This window comes from Peromyscus leucopus, chromosome 4 (assembly GCF_004664715.2).
Source record: "Peromyscus leucopus breed LL Stock chromosome 4, UCI_PerLeu_2.1, whole genome shotgun sequence".
Classification (NCBI taxonomy): domain Eukaryota; kingdom Metazoa; phylum Chordata; class Mammalia; order Rodentia; family Cricetidae; genus Peromyscus; species Peromyscus leucopus.
In genome coordinates this window covers 75,356,869-75,380,381 of record NC_051066.1, presented here as the reverse complement: position 1 = coordinate 75,380,381, position 23,513 = coordinate 75,356,869, and the positions used below count along the sequence as shown (strand labels likewise).

Here is a 23,513-nt window from a genome sequence, read left to right as displayed (position 1 = left end):
ACGTTGCATGTGTTTAATTATGTGAAGCTGTGTTACTTTGCCTGTGTAAAACACATGATTGTGGTGATATTTGGTTTGTGCTATCACAAATAACACTTGCTTGGAGATCAGAGTGGGGAGCTGCCCACCAGAGGCCAGGCAGTGGTAGCACACACCTTTAATCTCAGAACATGGGAGGAGAAAACAGGAAGTGATATGGCTGGTCAGAGAGAGGAAGTAATAAGGTGGGGAGGAGGCAGGAGCTTGGCCCCTTTCAGGGTGAGGATTCCTAGAGGTAAAAAGTCTTTCTAATTTGAGGCAGGACCAAGCCCCTCAAACTTAGTATGCCAGGCTTTGTTGATGCCACAAGGAAGGCCTTACCTTCTCTGATAAGTGGATGGGGAATCGGATGAGGGGAAGTGGGGTTGCAGGAGAAGGGGAGGTAGGGGGAACTGGGATCAGTTTGCAAAATGAAAACAGAGTTGAAAAATCTAACAAATCCCAAATAGTAAGGTATTTGTACACAGGCTAGTTGCTTGGGGCTTGAAAAGAATTAGGAAGATTTTTATTTGATATTCACAGTCATGGTATCTTCTAGGGAACATCAGGATCATTGGTACCATATCACAGAAATGTAGCAAGACATGCAAAATAAGTCATTCATCAAGAAGAATTATAGCAAGACAGATAGTTAGACAGATTAAATAGAATAGATAGATAGAAAGATAGATAGATAGATAGATGGATGGAGGGATGGATGGATGGATGGATGGATGACTTGTTCCAAACATCATTTTGTTTCACTTTGGAAGTACAAATTATCCCACTGGCTTTTTGGTATTTTCTAATATTTGGAAAGGACACACTTAATTCCAGGTTGAATTATTTGGCTATTTCTACATAAATATGTTATAAAGGGTGGACAAAAATGGGAGCAAAAGCAAATAAAAACTCTAGTTTACAATGTACTATTGAATTCAGATATTGGTTCTAGGAAGTCTGAGAAAATCACAGCATAGTTGTAATTATTTCATGCCCTGTGAAAAGCAACCTAGAAAGGAAAGATTTATATATAGTTATTTGGGAATATTCCTCTATATGTTCCAGTGGACAGAAAAGAACAGAAGCTATCTGCAACACCAGAAAAATCCCTAGGAGGTCAATACAATTTTATCAGAGTGGCCAAACCTGGGTATGTAGAGGACAACCAGTTATTGACTATCATATTAATAAGGGAACTATTGAAAAAGGCTCTTTTTTTGTTATGTTTCCCAATAAAATGTTTCTATTTCTTCATATAATTAATGCTTTTAAAATTTGTTACTTTTATTTTTTTTTTGGATTATAATATAATTGCATAATTCCCCCACTTCATTTTCTTGCTTCTCAGTCCTCACATATGCCACTTCTTGCCCTTTTTCATTCATGAATTATTTTTTCATTAATTGTTGTTACACACACACACACACACACACACACATATATATATATATATACATATATGTTATGAAATACATAAATTTCCTCAGTGTGTAAAAATGTTACTTCTATGCATGTTTTCAAGGCTAAACAGCTGGAAGAATACACTGATTGGTTATCTAATTAATGTTTTGTTATGTGTGACTGTTTGTGTATATTTTTTGTGGAATTTTGTCATTCTGCTGCTATTAAATGCTACTTTTACTTGGTACTATGTTGAATTTTATGGTACATAAGTGATATAAATTTCTACATGTTTATCTTTTCAAATACAGATGAATAAACTTCCGATATCTAAAATTATTTTAATCCATTTTCTAAAGATTTGTCACAAGAGAAATATATTATATATGACAATGCTGCATTATAAAATTGAAGATTGAGGTATTTTATTCTTCTCCCTTACTGAATTATCTAGAACTATTTTTGTATTTTTAAAAAACAGTGATCATATTATATTATTCCTGTCTATAATTAAAATGTAAATGCTTTTATTGGTTTCATGATTAAGTATTTTTTGACTTATAATATTAATATCACAATGTCCATTCAGTAGCTCTAATAATCTCTTTAAACTTTATTCTCAGTATTCTAATCATAATTGTGTTCCCAATTTAGCATATTATAATAATTAAAGCAATATAGAAAAAGAATAAATTAAATCAAATTAATTATTAGTGTTGTTCTTGGAAAGTGCTGGCCTTCCATCTATTTGAAGCCTATATGTAGTATTTAGAGTAAAATTCCTTAGAGAACTTTAGTTTTTAAAAGTTTGCATGTAAAACTTTCTGTAATGTTTCCATACCTATTTCAAATGTAATTCATAAGCCAGTAAGCTCTGCATCATCACTGGTTAAAAGAAAACTTTCGTCCATAGGGAAGGGAAGCAGGGAAATCAAATTTAAGCTACATTTTTAAATTTTATTTCATCTTCAGGTTTAGTTTCCCATAGATTAACTACTATGCTCCACTGTACCCTCTACTTAAAATTAGTAATTCTTTCATTTATTTTGACAGTTTCATCTGTTCACTGACTATCATACACTTGTGACAAATTCAAAGCGAAGCATCCACCTTTTTTATGAGTGAATTCTTGTTGGATGTATAGGTTGCACATTTAGATGTGACAGGCTGATGGCAATAATAATTAAGTAATACAGAAAACATCTGCCTTTACTTGTGACTTGCTTGCAGATGTTGCTTTATTTCTTCATAATCCTAGAACTATTAGATTTCATATAATTTTCTTTTTTTTTCCTTTTTTTCCTAGATTGGGGCTTTTGCTTAAAAAGTTTAAAATCAATTTTAAAAACTGCCCTTTAATTATAAAGCTTCACATCAATTTGACAGTGTAATATAGCCCAGACATAAATTAAATTGTACTACTTTGCTTTGTTACTGAAGGTGGCATGCCCGAAAATCTTTCTGGTTGACCTTTGTACAATAATAAAATATCCTGTCTCCCTGGTACTTTTGATTTTATAGTTTTATCCTTTTTATGCTCCTTGGGATACTTTTCCAGACCACTTTAAGTTTTCAAATAGAATTGTCTGATTTGGGCATAATAGAATCTGACAGACATAGAGGAACAGTCTTCCTTGAAGAATTTATGGGTTTTTCAGAACGCTATCTGGGAGGCCACCTCTGCCCACATCACTGATGCATGAGTTCATCTTTGGCAAGACAGCCACAGAATTGCTTTTCTACAGAGAACTGATAACTTCTTGGGGGAGAAGAGGGTCAGCTCACCACTATATGGATATCATGCAACGTAAGCCCCAAATGCTATAAAACTGTAAAAAGTCAATGGGTATTTTAGAAAACGAGGTTCGTACTGCTTGCATTCCATCAGGCAGCAATTTTCCCTCTGATTACTTCACCCCACTTCATCTGTCTCTCAGCATTCCCCTGCCTGTAGCTTATCACTTTTTCTCTAAAGGAGATTTGTTGTTCTGTCACCTTCCCTATTGTTCCCAGCACTGTTTTGTCTACATTGCATTTGAAAGTAAACACAAAGGGAAAAAGTCTGAGCAGCACAAACAATCTCAAATTATGTTTGCCTCTGCCAAATTTCCCGAGGTGTAAACTCTTTCGCCAGATGGTAATATTATTGCAGACGTCTGTCTCTGTTGTCTTCTGAAATGTATTTAAGCTCCTTTAAAGCAATATTTTCTTTTGTTTAGAACTCGGGTCCCTGGTAGCAAAATTCTTTCTTCTGTTCTATTTTCACCCTAAGTTTGATTTTTGAAACATGTCCATTCTTTTGGGAGATCTAAACCACATCCAATCCAGTCAAAAAAGATTAAAGCTTTAAAGACATGACCTGAAACCATAAAACTCCTTGAAGACAACATACAGGAAAAGCCTCTTGACATTGGCCTTGACTGTGATCTTCTGGCTATCATATCAAAGCCACAGTCAATGAAAGGAAAACTCAAGCAGTAAGATAAAAGCAAACTAAAGTAATACTTCTTTTCAGCAAAGCAAAGCAAGTAAAAAAAAATCAACAACAAAAACATTCAATACAAACAGGTAACAAATCTCCAGTTTGAATATAAATTTGCAAACTAGATATCTGATAATATATTTCCATAAAAATATATAAGGGGTTCACACAATTTCATTGTAAAGAAATAAATAATAACTTGATTGGATATTTCTCTAAAGAAGATATGAAAATTGGTCATCCTGTACGTGGAAGGTGGTGTGATATGGCCAGTCATCATGATAATACAAATACACAATAGTGAAACATTATTTTCCAACTCTTATGACTGTAACAGAAGTGAATATGGGAGGAGGCTTCCTTAAAAAATTAAAAATAGAAGTCTTTGTTGTCCTAGCTGAGCACCCCAGCCTCTAGGCTTTAGGCCCAGGGGTACAACCAGTTGCAGGCCAGTAGGCAGGACTCATGCAGGCAGGCACAAATTCCACCATCTCCCACTGGACCCTGTAACCTACAAGCCCCAATCCACCCTCCAAAACCACCCATCCTTGAGACTACAGCTGCTCCCTAAGACACAGACTCCAGGAGCTTTGATTGGACCAAGAGCTCTGATTGGACCAAGAGTGGCTTCCTGAGACACAGACTCTATTCGCACCAATTGGAGGAAGAGATTGATAGATGTCAGTGCAAGAATACATTCAACAACATAAAGAGCAATATGGAACCATCAAAACCTACTTCTACAAGACCTGAACATCCCAATGTAGATGAAGCAGAAGAAAACAGCCTTAAAAATGACTTTAAGAAGATAGGGTCCTTTAAAGAGGAAATGAAAAATTCCCTTAAAGAAATTGAGGAAAAGGCAAACAAAAAAAATTGGAAGAAATCAATAAATCCCTTAACGAAAGCAAAGAAAACCAAAAAAGGTGAAGGAAACAGTTCAAGACATGAAAATTGAAATAGAAATAAAAATAATGAAGAAGATGTGAACTAAGGGAATACTGGAAATAGAAAATCTAAGTAAATGAACAGGAACTACAGATGCAAGCATAACCAACAGAATGCAAGAGATGGAAGAGACAATCTCTGTAATGAAGGATACAATAGAGCAAATAAATTAGTTAGTCAAAGAAAATGCTGAAGCCAAAGAAGTCATAATACAAAAAGAAATCTGAGACACAGTGAAAAAGCCAAGCATATGAATAATAAGGACAGAAGAAGTAGAAGAAACCAACTCAAAGGCACAGAAAATATATTCAACAAAATCATGGAAGAAATCTTTCCCAACCTAAAGAAGGAAATGCCTATGAAGATACAAGAAGCTTACAGCACATAAAACAGACTGGACCCTGGTGATATTTTATTTGTATTGAAATGTGATTTTAATTGTATGTTAATAAATAAAGTTGCCCTGGGGTCAGAGCTATTAGAGCCATAGCAAGAGCGTGGTGATTAGAAGAGCTAGGTAGATTTCTGTGTGTTCAGGGATACAGCCAGTATTGGAGACATATGCCTTTAAGACCTGGAGGGTGGTACTTACAGGCAGTGACGAAGCAGTCATGTGGTTGGGTTTACAACCAATGAGAAGGCAGAACAGAAAGACTATTTAAAGACAGACAAATAGGAAGAAGCTCTCTCTCGGGGAAGCTAGGAGCACTGCAGGAGGTAAGATTTTAGCTCTGAGCTCTGACCTCTCGGCTTTCTCTTTTACATTGGCTCTGTGTTTCTTATTTTAATAAGACGATTGGTTACATCTACAGGACCCCAAAAAGAAGTCTTCTCACCATTTAATAATTAAAACACTAAACATACAGAATAAAAAAATATTAAAAGATTCAAAGGGAAAATGCCAAGTAACATATAAAGGCAAACACATCAGAATAGCACCTAACATCTCAATGAAGAATCTGAAAGTCTGAAGATCCTGAACAGACATTATGCAGACATTTTAAACCATGAAAGCCATCCCAGACTATTATACCCAGCAAAACTCTTAGTCACCGAAAACAGAATAAATAAAATATTCCACTATAAAACCAGATTTAAACAACACTTATCTACAAATCCAGTCCTACAGAAAGCACTAGGAGGAAATATAAAACCCCAGGCAGTTAGATGAACCCATAAAAACACAGGCAATAGATAATCCCACAACAACAAATCCCAAAGAAATAAAACACACAACACTACCACCAAAAAATAACAAGAATTAACAATCACTGATCATTAATACCCCTTAATGTCAATGGATTCAATTCTCCTATAAAAAGACCCAGGCTAACACAATGGATACAAAAATAGAATCCATTCTTCTGCTGCAAACAAAAAACACAACTCAACTTTAAAGAAAGACACTACCTCACAGTAAAGGGTGGGGAAAAGTCTTTCCAGTCAAATGGACTTAAGAAGCAAGCTGGTGTAGCTATCCTAACATCTAACAAAATAGACCTCAAACTAATACTAATCAAAAGAGGTCAAGAGGGACATTACATATTCATCACAGGAAAAAATCCATCAAGAGGAAGTCAATTCTGAACATTTATGCCCCAAATACAAGGGAACACATATATGTAAAAGATACATTACTAAAGCTTAAATAGCATAGCAAGCCCTGCACACTAATAGTGGGAGACTTCCACTCTCCACTCTCAGCAATAGATAGATCTGCCAGACAGAAACTTAACAGAGAAATAAGGTAACTAATAGACATTATGACTCAAATTAACTTACTAGACATCCACAGAACATTCTACCCAAACACAAGAGACTATACCTTCTTCTCAGCACCTCATGGAACCTTCTGTAAAACTGACCACATGCTCTGTCACAAAGCAAATCTCAACAGATACACAAAAATTGGAATAAACTCCTTATTTTATCAGACTATGATGCCTTAAAGTTAGAATTCAACAACAACACAAATTACAGAAAGCCTACAAACTCATGGAAACTGAACAATGCTTGAATGGATCACCACTGGATCAAGGAAGAAATAAAGAAAGAAATTAATGACTTCCTATAATTCAATAAAAATGATTGTACAACATACACAAACTTATGAGGCACTATGAAAACAATGCTAAGAGGAAAGTTGATAGCGCTAAATGTCTGCATAAAAACGTTGGATTATTCTCACTCTATTGATTAAAGGACATACATGAAAGCAGTAGAAGAAAATGAAGCAAACTCACCCAGGAGGATTAGATGCCAGTAAATAATCAAATAGAGTGCTGAAATTGATAAAATAGAGAGGAAGAGAACAGTACAAGGAATCAATGAAACACAGACTTGGTTCTTTGACAAAAATCAAGAAGATAGACAAACCCTTATGGAAATTAACTAAAAGGCAGACAGAGAATATCCAAATAAACAAAATCAGAAATGAAAAAGGGGACATAACAACTGACAATGAGGAAATCCAGAGAATCATCAATCATCGTGTTTATACGTCAAAAACCTGTACTCCAGAAAATTGGAAAAATCTAAAAGAAATGAATAATTTTCTGGATAGGTACCATATACCAAAATTAAATGAAGACCAAATAAAAAATTCAAATAGATCTATAACTCCTATGGAAATAGATGAAGTCATTAAAAGTCTCCCAACCAAAGAAAAGCCCAGGGTCAGCGAGGTGGTTGCAGTGCAGAATCCTACCAGAATTTCAAAGAAGAACTAATACCAATACTCCTCAAATTGTTCCACACAATAGAATCAGAAGAAATATTGCCAAACTCTTTCTACAAGGCTACAGTTACCCTGATACCAAAACCACACAAAGATGCAACAAAGAATAAGTATTATAGACCTATCTCCCTCATGAACACTGATGTAAAAATACTCAATAAAGCACTGGCAAACTGAACCCAAGAACACATCAAAAATCATTCATCATGATCAAGTAGGCTTCATACCAGAGATACAGAGATGTTTCAACATATGAAAATCTGTCAATGTAATCCATGATATAAATAAACTGAAAGAAAAAAAAAACAATATGATCATCTCATTAGATGCTGAAAAAGCCTTTGACAAAATCCAACACCCCTTCATGATAAAGGTCCTGGAGGGATCAGAAATACAAGGAACATACCTAAACATAATAAACACAATTTGCAGAAAGCTGACAGCCAACATCAAATTAAATGAAGAGAAACTCAAAACAATGCCACTAAAATCAGGAACAAGACAAGGCTGTCCACTCTCCCCATATCAATTCAATATAGTACCCAAAGTTATAACTAGAGCAATAAGACAACAAAAAGAGATAAAGAGGATATAAATTGGAAAGGAAGGAGTCAAACTTTTGCTATTTGCAGATGATATGATAGTCTACATAAGTGACCCAGAAATTCTATCAGGGAACATCTATAGCTGATAAACACCTTCAGTAATGTGGCAGGATGAAAGGTTAAGTAAAAAATATCAGTAGCCTTTCTATACACAAATGATAAACAGGCCTAGAAAGAAATCAGAGAAACATCACCCTTTACAATAGCCACAAATAATAGAAAATTATTCTATTACCTTTGGGTAACTCTAACAAAACAAGTGGAACACTTGTATCACAAGAACTTTAAGTCCTTGAAGAAAAAAATTGAAGATAATATCAGAAAGTAGAAAGATTTCCCATACTCATAGATAGGTATAATCCACATAATAAAAATGACATTCTTACCAAAAGCAATCTAAAGATTCAATGCAATCCCCATCAAAATCCCAACACAATTCTTCTCAGACCAGGAAAGAACAATACTCAACGTCATATGGAAAAACAGAAAACCTAGGATAGCTCAAACAATTCTTTACAATAAAGCAACTTCTGGAGGCATCACCATCCCTGACTTCAAGCTATACTGTAGAGTTATAGTAATAAATACAGCTTGGTATTGGCATAAAAATCAACATATGGGCCAATGGAATTGATGTGAAGATCCTGACATTAATACACACACCTATGAAGAGCTGAATTTTGACAACAAAACCAAAACTGTACAATGGAAAAAAGAAAGCACCTTCAACGAGTGATGCCAGTATAGACAAATGTCAACATATAGAAGATTTCAGATAGATCCATATCTGTCACCATGCACAAATTCAAGTCCGAGCGGATCACAGTCCTCAACATAAATTCAGATACACTGATCTTGACAGAGGAGAAAGTAGAAAGTGGCCTAGAAAGCATTGACACAGGAGACCACTTCCTAAATATAACACCAGCAGCACAGACACTAGAGCAACAATTAATAAATGGGACCTCCTGATAATGAGAAGTCTCTGTAAGGTAAATGACACAGTAAATGAGACAAAACCACAGCCTACAGAATGGGAATAGATCTTCACAAACCTCACATCTGACAGAGGGTTGATCTCCCAAATATATAAAAAACACAAGACACTAAACAGCAAAATACCAAATAATTCAATTATAAAATGGGCTATAGAGATAAACAGAGAATTCTCAACAGAAGAATCCCAGATGCCTGAAAGACATTTGAGGAATTATTTAACATCCTTAGTTATCAGGGAAATGCAAATCAAAATGTCTCTGAGATATCATTTTACACTTGTCAGAATGGTTAAGATTAAAAAACACTGATGACAGCTTATGTATGAGAGAATGTGGAACAAAGGGAACACTCTTCCACTGTTGGTGGGAGTGCAAAGTTGTGCAGCAACTTTAGAAATCAGTATGGCAGTTTCTCAGAAAATTCGGAATCAAGCTACCTTAAGAGCCAACGATACCACTCTTGGGCATATACCCAAGCAGTGTTCAAGCATACCACAAGGACACTTTCTCAACTATGTTCATAACAGCATTATTGCGAATATCCAGAACATGGAAGCAAACACACCCCTTAACTGAAGAATGGATAAACAAAATGGTAATATACACAATGGAGTATTACTCAGCTGTAAAAAAAAAAAACCGACACCATGAAATTTGCTGGCAAATGGATGGAACTAGAAAATATCCTGAGTATGGTAACTCTGACTCAGAAGGACAAACATGGTATATACTCACTCATAATGGATACTAGATGTAAAGCAAAGAATAATCAGACTACAACCCACAGCTCCAGAGAAGCTGGGAAACAAGGAGGATGCTAAGAGGGATGCATGGATCACATTGTGAAGGAGAAACAGAGGAGATCCCAATCCCAATAAACTGGAGATGAGTGGGGGCAACAGAGGGTAGGTGATGGGGGATGAGAATATGAGGGAACAGGATGGTCAAACTAGGGAAGGGACAGACTGGGAGAGCAATATATCTTTATAGAAGGAGACATTATGTGATAAGGGAGAAACCTGGTATTAGGGAAATTCCCAGGAATCCACAAGGACAACCTCAGATTAGACTACTAGCAACAATGGTTAGGGTGCCTGAACTGGCTTACTCTGGTAATCAGAGTGGTAAATATTCTGTTATCATAGAGCCTCCATCAAGTAACTGATGGAAGCAGATGCAGAGAACCACAACCACGCACCAGGTCAAGCTCTGAGAGTACAGTTAAAGAAAGGGAAGAGGTATTACATGAGCAAGGTGGGGTGGGTCAAGATCATGATGGGGAAACCTACAGAGACAGCTGAACCAAGCTTGAAGGAACTCATGAACTTTAGACTGACACCTGTGGAACTTGCATGGGACTGGACTAGATCCTCTGTATATGGGGGACAATTGTGTAGCTGGGTCTATTTGAGCAGCCCCTGGCAGTGTGATCAGGATTTATCCCTGGTGCATGAGCTGGCTTTCTGGATCCCATTACCTATGCTCAGACACCTTGCCCACCCCTGATAAAGTGTGTGTGTGTGTGGGGGGGGGGGTGTTTGGTCCTGCCTCAACTGAATGTACCAGGCTTACCTGTCCCACCCATGGGAGAACTTATCCTGTTGGAAGAGAGGAGGAGGGGAGGGGAGAGGAAGGTGGTGAGTGGTGGGAGGAGGAATGAGAGGGGGATCTGTGGTTGGTATATAAAAACGAGTAAGATAAATAAAAAATACTAATTATATCAAAAATTATAAATGATGTTATTAATCATCTCTGTTCTTAAATGTATTAATTGTTCTTCATATCTAAGTGACAAAATACCTGTAATGAGAAACCTAATAGAGATAGATTTTTTAAACATGGTCTTATATACACAGAGTGGCTTTAACTTGCTATGTAGCCATGAATGGCCTTTAAAGACACCTTTTCTGTAGCCATCTCAGCATGATGTAATTACAGGACATTACATCTCATTTACCCAGAAAGACTAATTTTGATTTGAGGTTTCGGAAGGTTGATTCCATTTTCATTTAACTGAATGTGCTTACAAAGAACAATATAAAGGTAAAAGCATGTGGGGAATAAAGATCTTCATGTCACTGTGATAAGGAAGAGGGGAGATGAAGATCTTCATCCCATAGTGGTATGGAAAAGGGGAGATGAAGATAGTGAGAACCATGTACATCCTCTGAAGGCATTTTCCACTCACCTGTTTCTCAAACCTCTAATCTTCTAAACTTCCCATCTTCTAAGTCTCCAGATAATTCCAAAATAATGTAATCATCTGAAGAATAATTCTTCTAACATTTTAATTTATGAAGAGCATTTGTGTCTTCAAATGAGTGTCCACTCTTGGTACATAAAGTCTTCTGGTCATTTCATAATGTAAAATGAGTTTGACCCAGTTCCAAGGGCCCTTGATGTCTTAAGAGCTTAAATATTTCTTTGGAGTCAAAATTCAAGGTTGCCCTTGAGAGTTATGAAGCTATGATTCTCTGCAGAATAAAAATAACTCATTTTTATTTTTAATATAAGTTACCATAGGATAAACTTTCTGTCCAAAAGAGAAGAATGGAAACATAGAAAAGAGACAAGAATGAGTGGAAAAAGACAAACCTAACACCAAAAACATTAAATCCTATGATTTCATCTCAGGATGTAGTCCAGTGGTTAGAGTGCCCTCCTAGAAGATTCAAGGTCCTGTGTTTGTCAGTACCACATCTACTAAGAAGCAGTTGACTCTTGCAATCTCATCACATAGGGACTGGAGAAAGGAAGTCCCTGAGTTCAAAGACAGCTTGCTCTATAGTCAAAGGTCCACCTTGTCACTAAGAGACACTTCCTCAAACAATCAAACACAGGAGGAGATAAAAAATCTAGAATTCAAAGTGTAGCATCTGGGTCATGCAGTGTTGTATTATGAGCTCCAATTGGCTTGACTGGATAAAACAAACTCCTGTGGCTTATCCTTGAATGCCTGTGTGTAGCTTTGACCTGGAAGTACTACCCCCAATTAGGCTTCCAGTAACTGTCACACCTACCTATGACCAGCCACTGAGATGGGGCTGAGACAGGAGCCTTTGAGACCCAAGATCTAGATGTGCTGGCTGTCTGATTCCTGGTGATCCTGGATGCTGGACGGTAGATGAAGCAGAGTGCTCCAGAGAACTCAGCTGGACTGCACCTCACCTCTCCTGGATCCTGTAACCAACCATTTTACTACTACCTGTAAGTTAAACCCCAAAATAAACCTCCTTTTTAACTACATGGAATTGCCTTAATAAATCCCTCAATACCTGTGGATTTCTTCACTAGATGTACCTACTTCCTGACATCACCAGTATACTCTATCCTCCACTGAAGTTTTGTCCTCTCTCCCAGACCAAATCCCAGGGAATGCCTGTTATTATCTATCCTGATACACATTACCTGCCCTCCAATACCTTCATGTGAAATCTGAAATAAGCCTTTTGAGTCCAAAACCTTTACATTCTACATGACTGAAAAATCAGTATTGCATGCATAACACCAAAATCTGTCTTACCTTGTACAGAATTCTGGCCTCTTGAGATATGACTACAGTGACCTCTGAGTTTCTAGGTGGCTGAATGAAGGTAATACCCTTTCCAGGTGACAATGAGCTCATAGCAACCTCCAGAAGCAATTACCGCAATCAAGATCAAGTTTTCCAAAGGAGTTAAAACTTCTTGCATGTGTGCCAGCGATGAATAGAACTGGACCAGTTTCTGTGATGCCTTGGAGGTATCTGTAATGCTTAATCCTCAATGGGAGATTTACTGGATTTAGAATCACCTAGAAATTACATCTCTGGACAGATCTGTCACTCCCCCTTCTCTGCTTTCTGACCCACTAAGAACTGAATGAGCATACCAGGAACAGCATTCCTCAACTATGATACAAATAAGCCCCAGTTCCATAAATTGCTTCTTATTTGACTTTATGTTACCACAACTAGGAAAGCAACTCTTTCCCAATGTCCTGATTCTATAATCTACTAATCAGCTATACCTTTCTTGAACACAACTTTATACACATTTCTTTTCTGGGAAAACTGTAGGCTGTACAGCCTGTCCTACCCTGCAGTTCGTCATATTTTTGTTGTAGAATTAGCTAAAATCAGCCAGCAATACTCAAGGTGCAGCCTGGATGCTGGGCTGCACTCCTGTATTTTCCAATAGATTTATTAGACTTTCACCTTTAAACTCAATCTCATTCAGTGTCTCAGGGTGCGGACCAACTGTGGACAAATTCTTTGGCAGAATGTGTTATCAGAGACTCTAATCCAGTTCCCAATATGGTCCTTATTCTCTCCTGAAACTACATTAGCACATGCTTTTATGTCTTCATTCCTCTTGGCATTTTGTCTTTGAACTGACAGAATGATCACTATTAAGCTCTGCGTGCATCTTTTTCCAGCCATCATCTGCAAACTTTTCCAAATTCTCCAACAGACAAGTTCCAATGACTTCTGAATCACATGGCCAGGTTATCACCATAGGACTATTTCTCTTGTACCATTTCTTTGTGGTGGTTGTTTTATTTTTACATCACTGTGATAGAACACCTCTCATGAACTATAAAAGGAAGAAAGATTTGCTTTTGTCATAGTTTTAATCAGCCATGGCAGATAGGATGTGGCAGATAAGAGCTACTCAATTCACCATGGATAGAACAGCAACAACAGGAGGCCAAGGGATAGAATAGCTGTGAAGGTTATGTCTTCAATGATGAACTTCCTTCAATTAAGCTCAAACTGCTGTGGTTATCAGACCCTCCCATAATATCACCACCATTTGGGAATAATTGCTTGGTACATGAACATAAGAATGAACATGTTCATTCAAAATATTCAGAATATGTTCAAACTATTAAATCCATATATACTCTTAAAAATTAAATTAGTAGTTTGGAGACATGTTTTCAATTCTAAGTTCATTTTGCATTATTCACATGTCCAAGAGATGGACACATCTAAGCCTGATAATATATGAATAAATAAAATATAATACATGCCAACAATAGATTACTATTTAGCCTCAAAAGAAGGGGACTGGGTTATTTTTAAGAGCATAAATTAATTTGCTAGGAACTGTGTAATGTTTATTGAGGCTGATATTGAAAGGAAAATGTTTATAATCTCAGTTATAGGCAGAATGTTAAGCAGTTAAATAGAGGTGCCCCTCAATATTCAAGAGTAATTTTTCTCTATATATGCCATTGTTACCCAAATCCACAGTTATTTAAGTGCCATATATAAAATGGTATAGTGCTTTCATATAGCCTTCACATAACATTCCGTGTACTTTAAAATTATTTCTACCTTAATTACAATTGCTTGTACAACATAAATGCTGTCTAAAAGTTGTTGCGCTTCATGTTGAAGAGATGGTTCAGCCAGTGGGAATGTTTGCTGCTCTGGCAAGGCAACAGAGTTGTTACCAGCAACTACAACTACATCACATAGTTCACAAACACTTAAACTGCAGGTCCAGGGGATCAAACTCTGACTTCTGTTCTCTGTGAGTACTCATATGCATGTACACACACACACACACACACACACACACACACACACACACACACATGGGGGGATAAAATACATAGTTTAAAAGTTAATAAATGTATTATTTACAAAATTCAAAATTCTAGCTCTGAAATGCAATGTTATATGTATGTTCTTTACAGTCATTTTATTTAAATTATTTAAGATCTGCAGCTATTTGAAGACAAATTTAGACTTGTAAATACAGGGAGATAATTGTGTATATAAGCTGGGTATAGAATATAATTACTAGACATATGTATAGAGATAGGAAGAGATGCTGGGAAATGAATATAAAGTTGTAGTCATAGATATCAAGTAAAATTTCCATATTTGACATAGGCAAGACAACAACAGTTAACTATTCTGTATTGGGCATGAAAATCTAAAAAATACAGGTGGCATTATCACATACATATAAAATATGTAGCTATGCAAAGTAAAATATTTGTTTCCTTCCGTCAGTATTCTTGTCATTTTACATGCACATACATATATAAACATCATATTGCATATTAGTAATATATGAAATTTTATGATAAGGATAGTTTAAAAGCAAGTAAAGTGTTCCACTGAGAAGAATGGGTTAGCAAATAGACTTTCTTGCAAGATAGACTGATGAAATAGTGGCACAAAAGTTATGGGTGTATTCACCCCTTTTTTAATTGAATTTAAAAGATGCCATGGAATTCATACATAAAATGGCTAAAGTGATCAGGAAATTGGGATTAGATCATCTATGGCCCTAAGAAAAAGCTACTACTATTATTCTATTAAAGAAACAAGGCAATAAAATGACTCTTAATAGTATATTACTATAACCAAAGAGCAGAAAATTGCTCAACCCACATCAGAGATGTTTCTTCTTGCAGTACATGCTAATCAATAAAGAGATCAACAACTGGACAATGGGCAGAGAATGAGATACTTTCAAATCTCAGTCCTAAATGTAATGTTCTTATCAAATCCCTCAATTAGAGCTCATGGATCTATGTAGAATTGGTGGTAGAAAGATTGTAACAGCCAGAGGTGGTAGACGACTCCATGAAAACAGAATCATAGAGCCCTAACAGGACTGATACACATATGCACTCACAGAGACTGTGACATCATTCACAAAACCTACACAAGTTCAAACCACACAATATTTTAGCACTGAAATGGGGCAAGTGATCTCAAATACCACCCCTAACCAAGAAGTTATTTGTGATTGAAAGCTCCTGGGAAACTGAATATCAGTTTTCTTCAATGGAGTGACACTGGGTACATCAAATACACACCAGGGCAAAGCCTGTAGCCAGGAGTTGTTGGCAAACAACAAATGGATTCCCCTTTGTGTGTGTGTGTGTGTGTGTGTGTGTGTGTGTGTGTGTGTGTGTGTGTACTTTGTGTTTTGTTTTCTTTTTTGTATTTTTAATTTTCTTCTTTTGAAATCTGTCAGTTTTCATTTTTGGTTTTGGGTGCTGTGTTCACTGGTTTTTTTTTTTGTGAGAGAGAAAAAGAAAGAGAAACATCATAAAGTTGGGTGCATTGTGAGTTGGGAACATCTTGGAGGAGTTGATGGGGAAAGAATAAGATCAAAATACACTGTATGAAGAAACAATTTTATTTTTATTGAACATAATTTCATACAATATAATCTAAATACAGTTTCCCCTCACTCTAATCCTGAAAAAAATAATTTTTACATGTAGAAGCTTATGATTTTGTTTCTATTTTAAAGGCAGAAAATATTTGTATTTTGAGAATTAGATTAATTATTTGAAAGACAACAAGAAACAGGAGATTATTAGAAGCAAATCAAACAAAATTATTATGTTCACAGGATTATAACTTAAAAAGAAGAAGTAAGTAATCTAAGACCCAAGGAAATATGGAAACTTATGTTCTTCTAGTCATGGGAGAGAACAGAGTTAATATTGTAATTTAGGGACAGAGGAGTGATTTAGGCTAGAAATAACTTGACTACAAGAATAGCCAATGGCATAAGGCAAAAGTTCTTGAGAAGTCCCACCAATTTCTAGGCCCTTTCTTGTGATCTGATATCCTCCCAAAGGAGATGGGATTTCTGAGGACAGACTTCCTGACATTTAGATTCCATTTGTAGATTTCATCTTTTAGCAGATTAGGGGAGTTGAGCATAAAATCCCAACTACAAAAGTCTCCCCTAACAGCTTGAAATATTGAGCATAGAATAGTGGTATACTTTGAGGTGATACTTTTTGAAATTTTGTTAAAAATAGAACCAATTGGCTAGCAAAGAAGTCAATGAATATAAACACAGTGTGGATACCACAGAATGAGGATCCCTAGGAATTTGTTACCCAGGGACAAATGACCTGCAGCAGCTGGGAACACACACTCTTAGGTCCTACTCTCCAAACACTGAGCTGCTATCTATATCCTATCAGAATCTTCAGGTGTCTCCTACATGACTCTAACATGCATTTTTTTCATTGCTGTCTGTTCTTTGTTGTGGATGGGATGTCACTAGCTGTTTTAAGTTCACACTGCCTTGGTCTGTCTTACAATGATGGCCTGCAACATTATGAGTGAAAAAACTCCTCTTTAAAAAAAAAAATCCTCAAGTGACTGGATGTTTATAAGGTTGAGAAGTGCTGTTTCAGAAACATTGAACTTCAGTAATTATGTTTTAATACAGTCCTCAAATGAAATTTACATATAAATAAGTAGTGTTAATCTAAGTGTAAAGATAAGGAAATCCAGCTCAGAAAATTTAAATATCCTTTTCCAAGTCTTACATTAAATAAATAATATAAGGGTAATAATGGGGAAATAATGCAAGGTTTATGTAAACCCATTTTGTCTGAACCTAAACCTCTGCAAAAACCTGTCCATTTTCTGATCCAGAAACTGCTGGGAGGTCAGCAAAATGTTCTCAGAACTTTGAATGCTTTAAAATTTTGAATCTGGTGGTTCTACAACATATCTGAAAAAAACATGAAATTTATGTTTCTTTTATTAGCCAAAACTTTGGTAACAGTGAATACTACTAAAACTAATGTTTCCTATAGAATTTATAACATTTATGCTTTATGAATCTTAATTGTATAGGTGTAAATAGGATTTGATGATTTCATTAGTTTGGTACATTAAAAAAGAACAATGGAAGATGTTTCCTAAAACACCATAGTCAGATGTGTGTTAGAAGAAATAAGAATTCCAGTAGACCAATTAAATAAGATAATGAGTAAAAGTATGAAAGGGTCAACATTGAGTAAAAATATCCTCTATTTATATATGAAGAACATCAAAAATGGTCTTAAACCAGTCTGTTTTAGGGCTGTCAGAAACATGATAGACTCTTTAAAAAGGAACAAAATAATATATTTTTTCATGAATTACTTAGGCAAGAAAAATCTATTTGCGTGCCTCTGTGCCTGACTGTTATGGCAGAAAGGCAAATGCATGCTGTGCAGGTGCCAGTCAACATAAAAGCCATTTATGAATGCAGGAGCTACACAGACAAACGAAATGTCAATGGATTGACAAAGATTTGAGCAGAAGGATTAAGAAAAAGGGTGAGGTTTGAATGTAAAAATACTTTAATTTTCAAGACATTCTGGGGTAATTTACTAGAGTAACAAAATAACTCTACAAAATAACTTGCTTATTTCCTTCAGCTATAAATTAGTTCTCACAAAAATTGCTCTAGGTCTAGCTGTAAAAATTATTCATAGATAATGAGATGGGACACAACAGTACAGAGACAATTTTCAGCTTCCTATGACAGAGAAAAAAAAGGGGATGAATCTTCCCTTTTGGTCATTTGTCTTTGAAACTGTTTGTTTACAAAACTGAGCCAAAAAAAGAATGGTTTCATTTAAAATGTTATATATAAATAACAGGTTTTCATCTCCTTATTTTCTGATGATAAATGACAGTTTTCCTCCTGATAAGCTGTCTTTATCAGTGACTTCTGCTCCAAAATTATTTATAAGCATTGACTGAAGTTTTTAAGGCACGTCTATGAGGAGCTATCTTGAGTGTCATTAATGATACATGATTGCCACACAAATGCTGGAAGGGAACTGTTTTGATTACATAGTTAGGGTGCAAATTGCAGTGATAAGCACAAGTAAGAATCAATAGCTTTTATTTTTGAGAAGTGTTTGGTGATAAACGCAGGACGTGCCATCAAATTGGCTTTCTGCACTTTTCTCTCATTACCCAGACACACAGTGAGCCTGGGACATGACTGAAGGTGAGGAAGAATTAGGGTGAACATTTATTGAGAGAAGTTTTGTGTGACTATTTCCTTGTCTGTCAGGACAGAGAGAGAAATAGTGTCCATCTTAATCTTAGGAAATTCTAAATATGTTATATGTAATACTGAAGAGAGTATCAAAAAAAGTGGCCCAGAAAAATCTAGAAGAGTATGGAAATTCTTCAAGAAATATTTCACTAAATTTTGTTTTACTCCAAATTAAACTACCAATAAAGTTGTAAGTTTGCACAGGCCCTTTTTGTGCATGCTGAATTCAGGTATTATTAGCTGAGCAAAGGTGAGTGTTTGTGCTTGCATACATTTGCATGCAAGCATGTTGAATTTTAGAAAATCCTAAAGACAGAGAACCGTTTGAGAATGAACTGTGTGTCTACTGACAGAAGCGCTGAAATGTAAATGTCTTTTGACCGCAATGGACCTCATGAAAGGGGAAAGATGTCAATAATGAAATCAGTACACTTTGCTTCTTCAGTTCTCTTCAGATCTTGAGGCTGTGAAGTCGCCAGTGCCAAACTCCCTTCTCCAGGCCTCTGAGAATAGAAGAAACTGAAGACTTTCTGCTCACAGCCCAGCAGAAGGATGCCAAGCCTGTCATGATGAAGAAGGACAAGGATAATGTGAAGGTAAAGGTTTGCTGAAGCTGGTACCTTTCCAGCCTGGTCATCACAGACAAGGAGAAGGCAAAGAGGCTTAAGCACTCCCTGGCCCCTGGTTTGATAGCAAAGGAACTGAAATGAACCAGACCTCTGCATTTTATTATTATTATTATTATTATTTTACTAAAAATCCTGAAAAGTCAAAAGAAAGAAACAAACAAACAAAGAAACAAAGAAAGAAAGTAAAATTTTACTTTCTGGTCTATCATTTTTGGCAGCAGGCCTTGAATTTAAACAACTCAATTATACAAATTAAAAGCAGCATGAATAATTATAACAGTAGATTCAAATTATATATTTTCCTAAGTGTTTGTTGACTTCCTTTCTTTAATAGCCATTTACATGGAGTTTTCAGTATGCCTGGCAGTTAACTGAGTGTTTTATGAATGTTGGATTAATGGTTAATAATTTTCATAACATGTCAAAATCAAATTCCGAGAGACTTTTCCTGAATATGTCTCTCGTTGTAAATTTACTGAACATAAGTCAGAATTACAGATTATATTGAACACACATGCATGCAAATGTATGCATTCACACACACTCACCTTTGCTTAGCTAATAATACCTGAATTTAGCATGAACAAAAAGGGCCCTTGCAAGTTCACATCTTTATTGGTAGTTTAATTTGGAATAAAAGATAATTTAGTGAAGCTTTATGAAAGTCTAAGTTATGAAAGCTATTGTATCTTTAATCCAAGCGCTAGAAGGAAGGCACAGGCAGGTGGATTTCTGAGTTAGAGGTCAGTTTGGTCTACAGAGAGTTTGAGGATATTCAGGAGTACACACAAAGAAATACTGTCTCAGAAAAAAATACAAACAAAATGAAGTGTAAATTATTACTGAGATTCACATCTGTAAAGACTCAGAAAATGCAAATAGCATTTTTCGAAGATAAAATTATACTGGATGCTCATTAGACTCCTTTAAAGACCTTTCTAAAATGATAATGGATCTTATACATTGCTGATAGCTGATAAAATGTCAACACATCTATACTTTTCACACCACAATAATCTTCCTTGGGAAGATCTTGTATAAACTTATCAAAGTCTGCATCCATTTCTCAAATTACATAAATTCTGAAAGCAGCTTCAATCTAGGAGCTTGGCTGCAAATCCACTTTAGTGACATAGAGAAATGACCCCTTCTCTATTCACAAGGAAGACTGTACATCTAACAGCTCATTTCTCATAGTTGAACTTATGTTCATTGTCATCTCAAGATGTGTAACAAAGTTTTCAATGCAATTTATACATACAACATTTATATGAATGGATTCCTTCAAAGTTACAATGAAGTAAACATTTTTTTTCAATTCATTTAAAAAAAGCATAAGGGGGCGGGCGTGGTGGCGCACGCCTTTAATCCCAGCACTCGGGAGGCAGAGGCAGGCGGATCTTTGTGAGTTCGAGGCCAGCCTGGGCTACCAAGTGAGCTCCAGGAAAAAGGCGCAAAGCTACACAGAGAAACCCTGTCTCGAAAAAAACCAAAAAAAAAAAAAAAAAAAAAAAAAAAAAAAAAGCATAAGGGATAGTGACACAATAGACTGTATGTGCATGTAGTTCACAAATGGGTTAGATATCATATGCAGCAAATACACATGTATAATTTCATTAAAATCATTTTAAACAATACTCAAATAAGATAAACATATATAGCATTGGCTAAGACTTTGTCTTGTCATTTTATAAATTCTTCTTTGTGTTTTCCTAAACATAAGACCTAGAAGAAGTTGCACTTGCCTTGTGTCCTTAGGGAAATGTTTTTGTTACTATTGATCAGAATGTTTGCTGTAGTTGTTGTTGCTATTGCTTTAGAATTTAATATAGATAGATTCATGAAATGGATCTTATTCTCTGGCTTCTTCCTCCTCAGCATAAATTTTATTGCTTGGGATTCATACATATATTTTCATTTACCAGTAGTTCATATGTTCTTGTAACTAATATTATGTACACTAAATTTGGTGACACCAAAATTGTTTATATATTTTCCTTCAGAGTGTTGTGTTATTTAAGTTCATGGTTTTTACACAAAAGGATGCCAGGAAAATTTGTGTGCTAGGATTTAAATGAATACATACATTTATTTTCCTTGTACAAATAACTAGCAGTTGTATATCTAGATAATGAATGCAGTATTTATTTGATTTTTTATTTTAAAATTTAAAGAATGTGAACTTTGTTGCTTGTTTTCTTGTTTTTCTGAAGTCGGAGATGCTACAGATTCTGGTATTGCATAGAATTGCTTGTCTTTTATATCTCAGTTAATTTCCAACAGACAATGATAGATTGAAGAATTCAGACTTTATAGTACACCTTCCTGTAGATTTTATTTTTATTGCATTCTGATCTTGATATTGAAATTACTTCTATAGATGTACTACCTTATTCCTCAGTTACAGGGCATTTAGGTTATTTCCATTTCTTGGCTATTATTTATTAAACTACTCTGAATTTTTATGAACATATGCTTTATGTCTAATATAAGCTAGAAATAACTCTAGGAGATGTATTTAAATTCATAGCAAAAAGTTCTTATATGATTTTTTAAATTTATTTCTTCTATAATACTAATTATCTTTTATAAAATATTTTTTTAAAAAAATAAGAAGTGGTATTGGAATATACTTAATACCCATTATTAATGCAATTGTAAAGTTGGCAAAATCAACATAAACCACATAATTAAATTAATGAAGCAATAGTGTGGTTCATCAATGAGGAATTGTAACCTATGATCTTCTTTCACAGTTATGATGACTCTCAACAGGGCCACCATTATGCAGATGCATTACTACTCTTTGAGTTCAAGGCTATGATGGCTTTGTCACCCCCAGAAGACGACTCCATATTCTATGGTCTTAATTCTTCTGCTCCTTTTTCATAATGTTCACCAAGCCACAAACATTCATAGTCACTAATTTTTAGCACGTTGAACAGCTTCTGAATTCATTGCCTTTGACATTAAAGAGGGGCTCTCTGATTCAGGCTGACAGTAGATTTTTTTTTGTCTATAAAGGTATATACACAAATATTTAGAAGGTAGATTAATGTTGTGTCGGCTTAGCTAAATAATAGTAGTTAGTTCTTGCCAATGGCTTATGGCTTCTATAGCCATGTGTTTTTGACCTAGTTTACAGTACCAGACTTGTCACTTCTGTGAAGCATGCCTCAAATCCAATTGGAGAGTAATTGGTGACTTCCATAATTAATTTCCATTGTGTATATGTACCACCTTTTTATTATTCAATCATATGTTATGTTAATCCATAAGAATTAATCACTTATTTTGTAAGGAAATGAGAGAAGTTCAAATATTCCAAGCACAAAGACACGACAAATGTATAAAGAAAGGAAACTACTAAGCAGAGCTTTGAATTATACATTGCACAGAGGTATTAAAGTGATGAGAACAGGTGGTGGGAAGCCATGAAGTTCAGCAAGGATACTCAAGAATGGCTCTCGGAGTTCTCTTGCTGGAAGCAAGAAATGCCAGAAATAGCCCTAGTTCCTGTTTCTTTGTTATATCCTAAATGATCACCTCTGGGACAACTTAACCCACCACTTCATCCTTCTCCTCATATCTCATATGCCATAAGTCATTTTTAAAAATCCCTAGACTAATTGGTCATTGGTCACCTGTTTCCTGGGTTCGCTCCTACAATATAAGTCTCTTTATTTTCTCTCTCTTTTTCCAACTTCCTATTCCTCCTAAGGTCCCACCTGAAATCTATGCTAAAATTTATCTGTAAATTTAACCCTCTGTCATCTATGAATTGTGTTCTTTGACTTATTGAGGTAACTTTAATATTACCAGTTTGGTAACTCTAGTAGTCTGAATTTTCTAGACCCCTAGTTTCTAAATGATA

The 23,513-nt window shown here is 35.5% G+C and overlaps 1 pseudogene; it reads left to right on the top strand.

The window, feature by feature from the left end:
* The first annotated feature begins 12,316 nt into the window (after positions 1-12,316).
* Positions 12,317-19,720, top strand: LOC114698953 (annotated as a pseudogene).
* Positions 19,721-23,513: the final 3,793 nt, after the last annotated feature.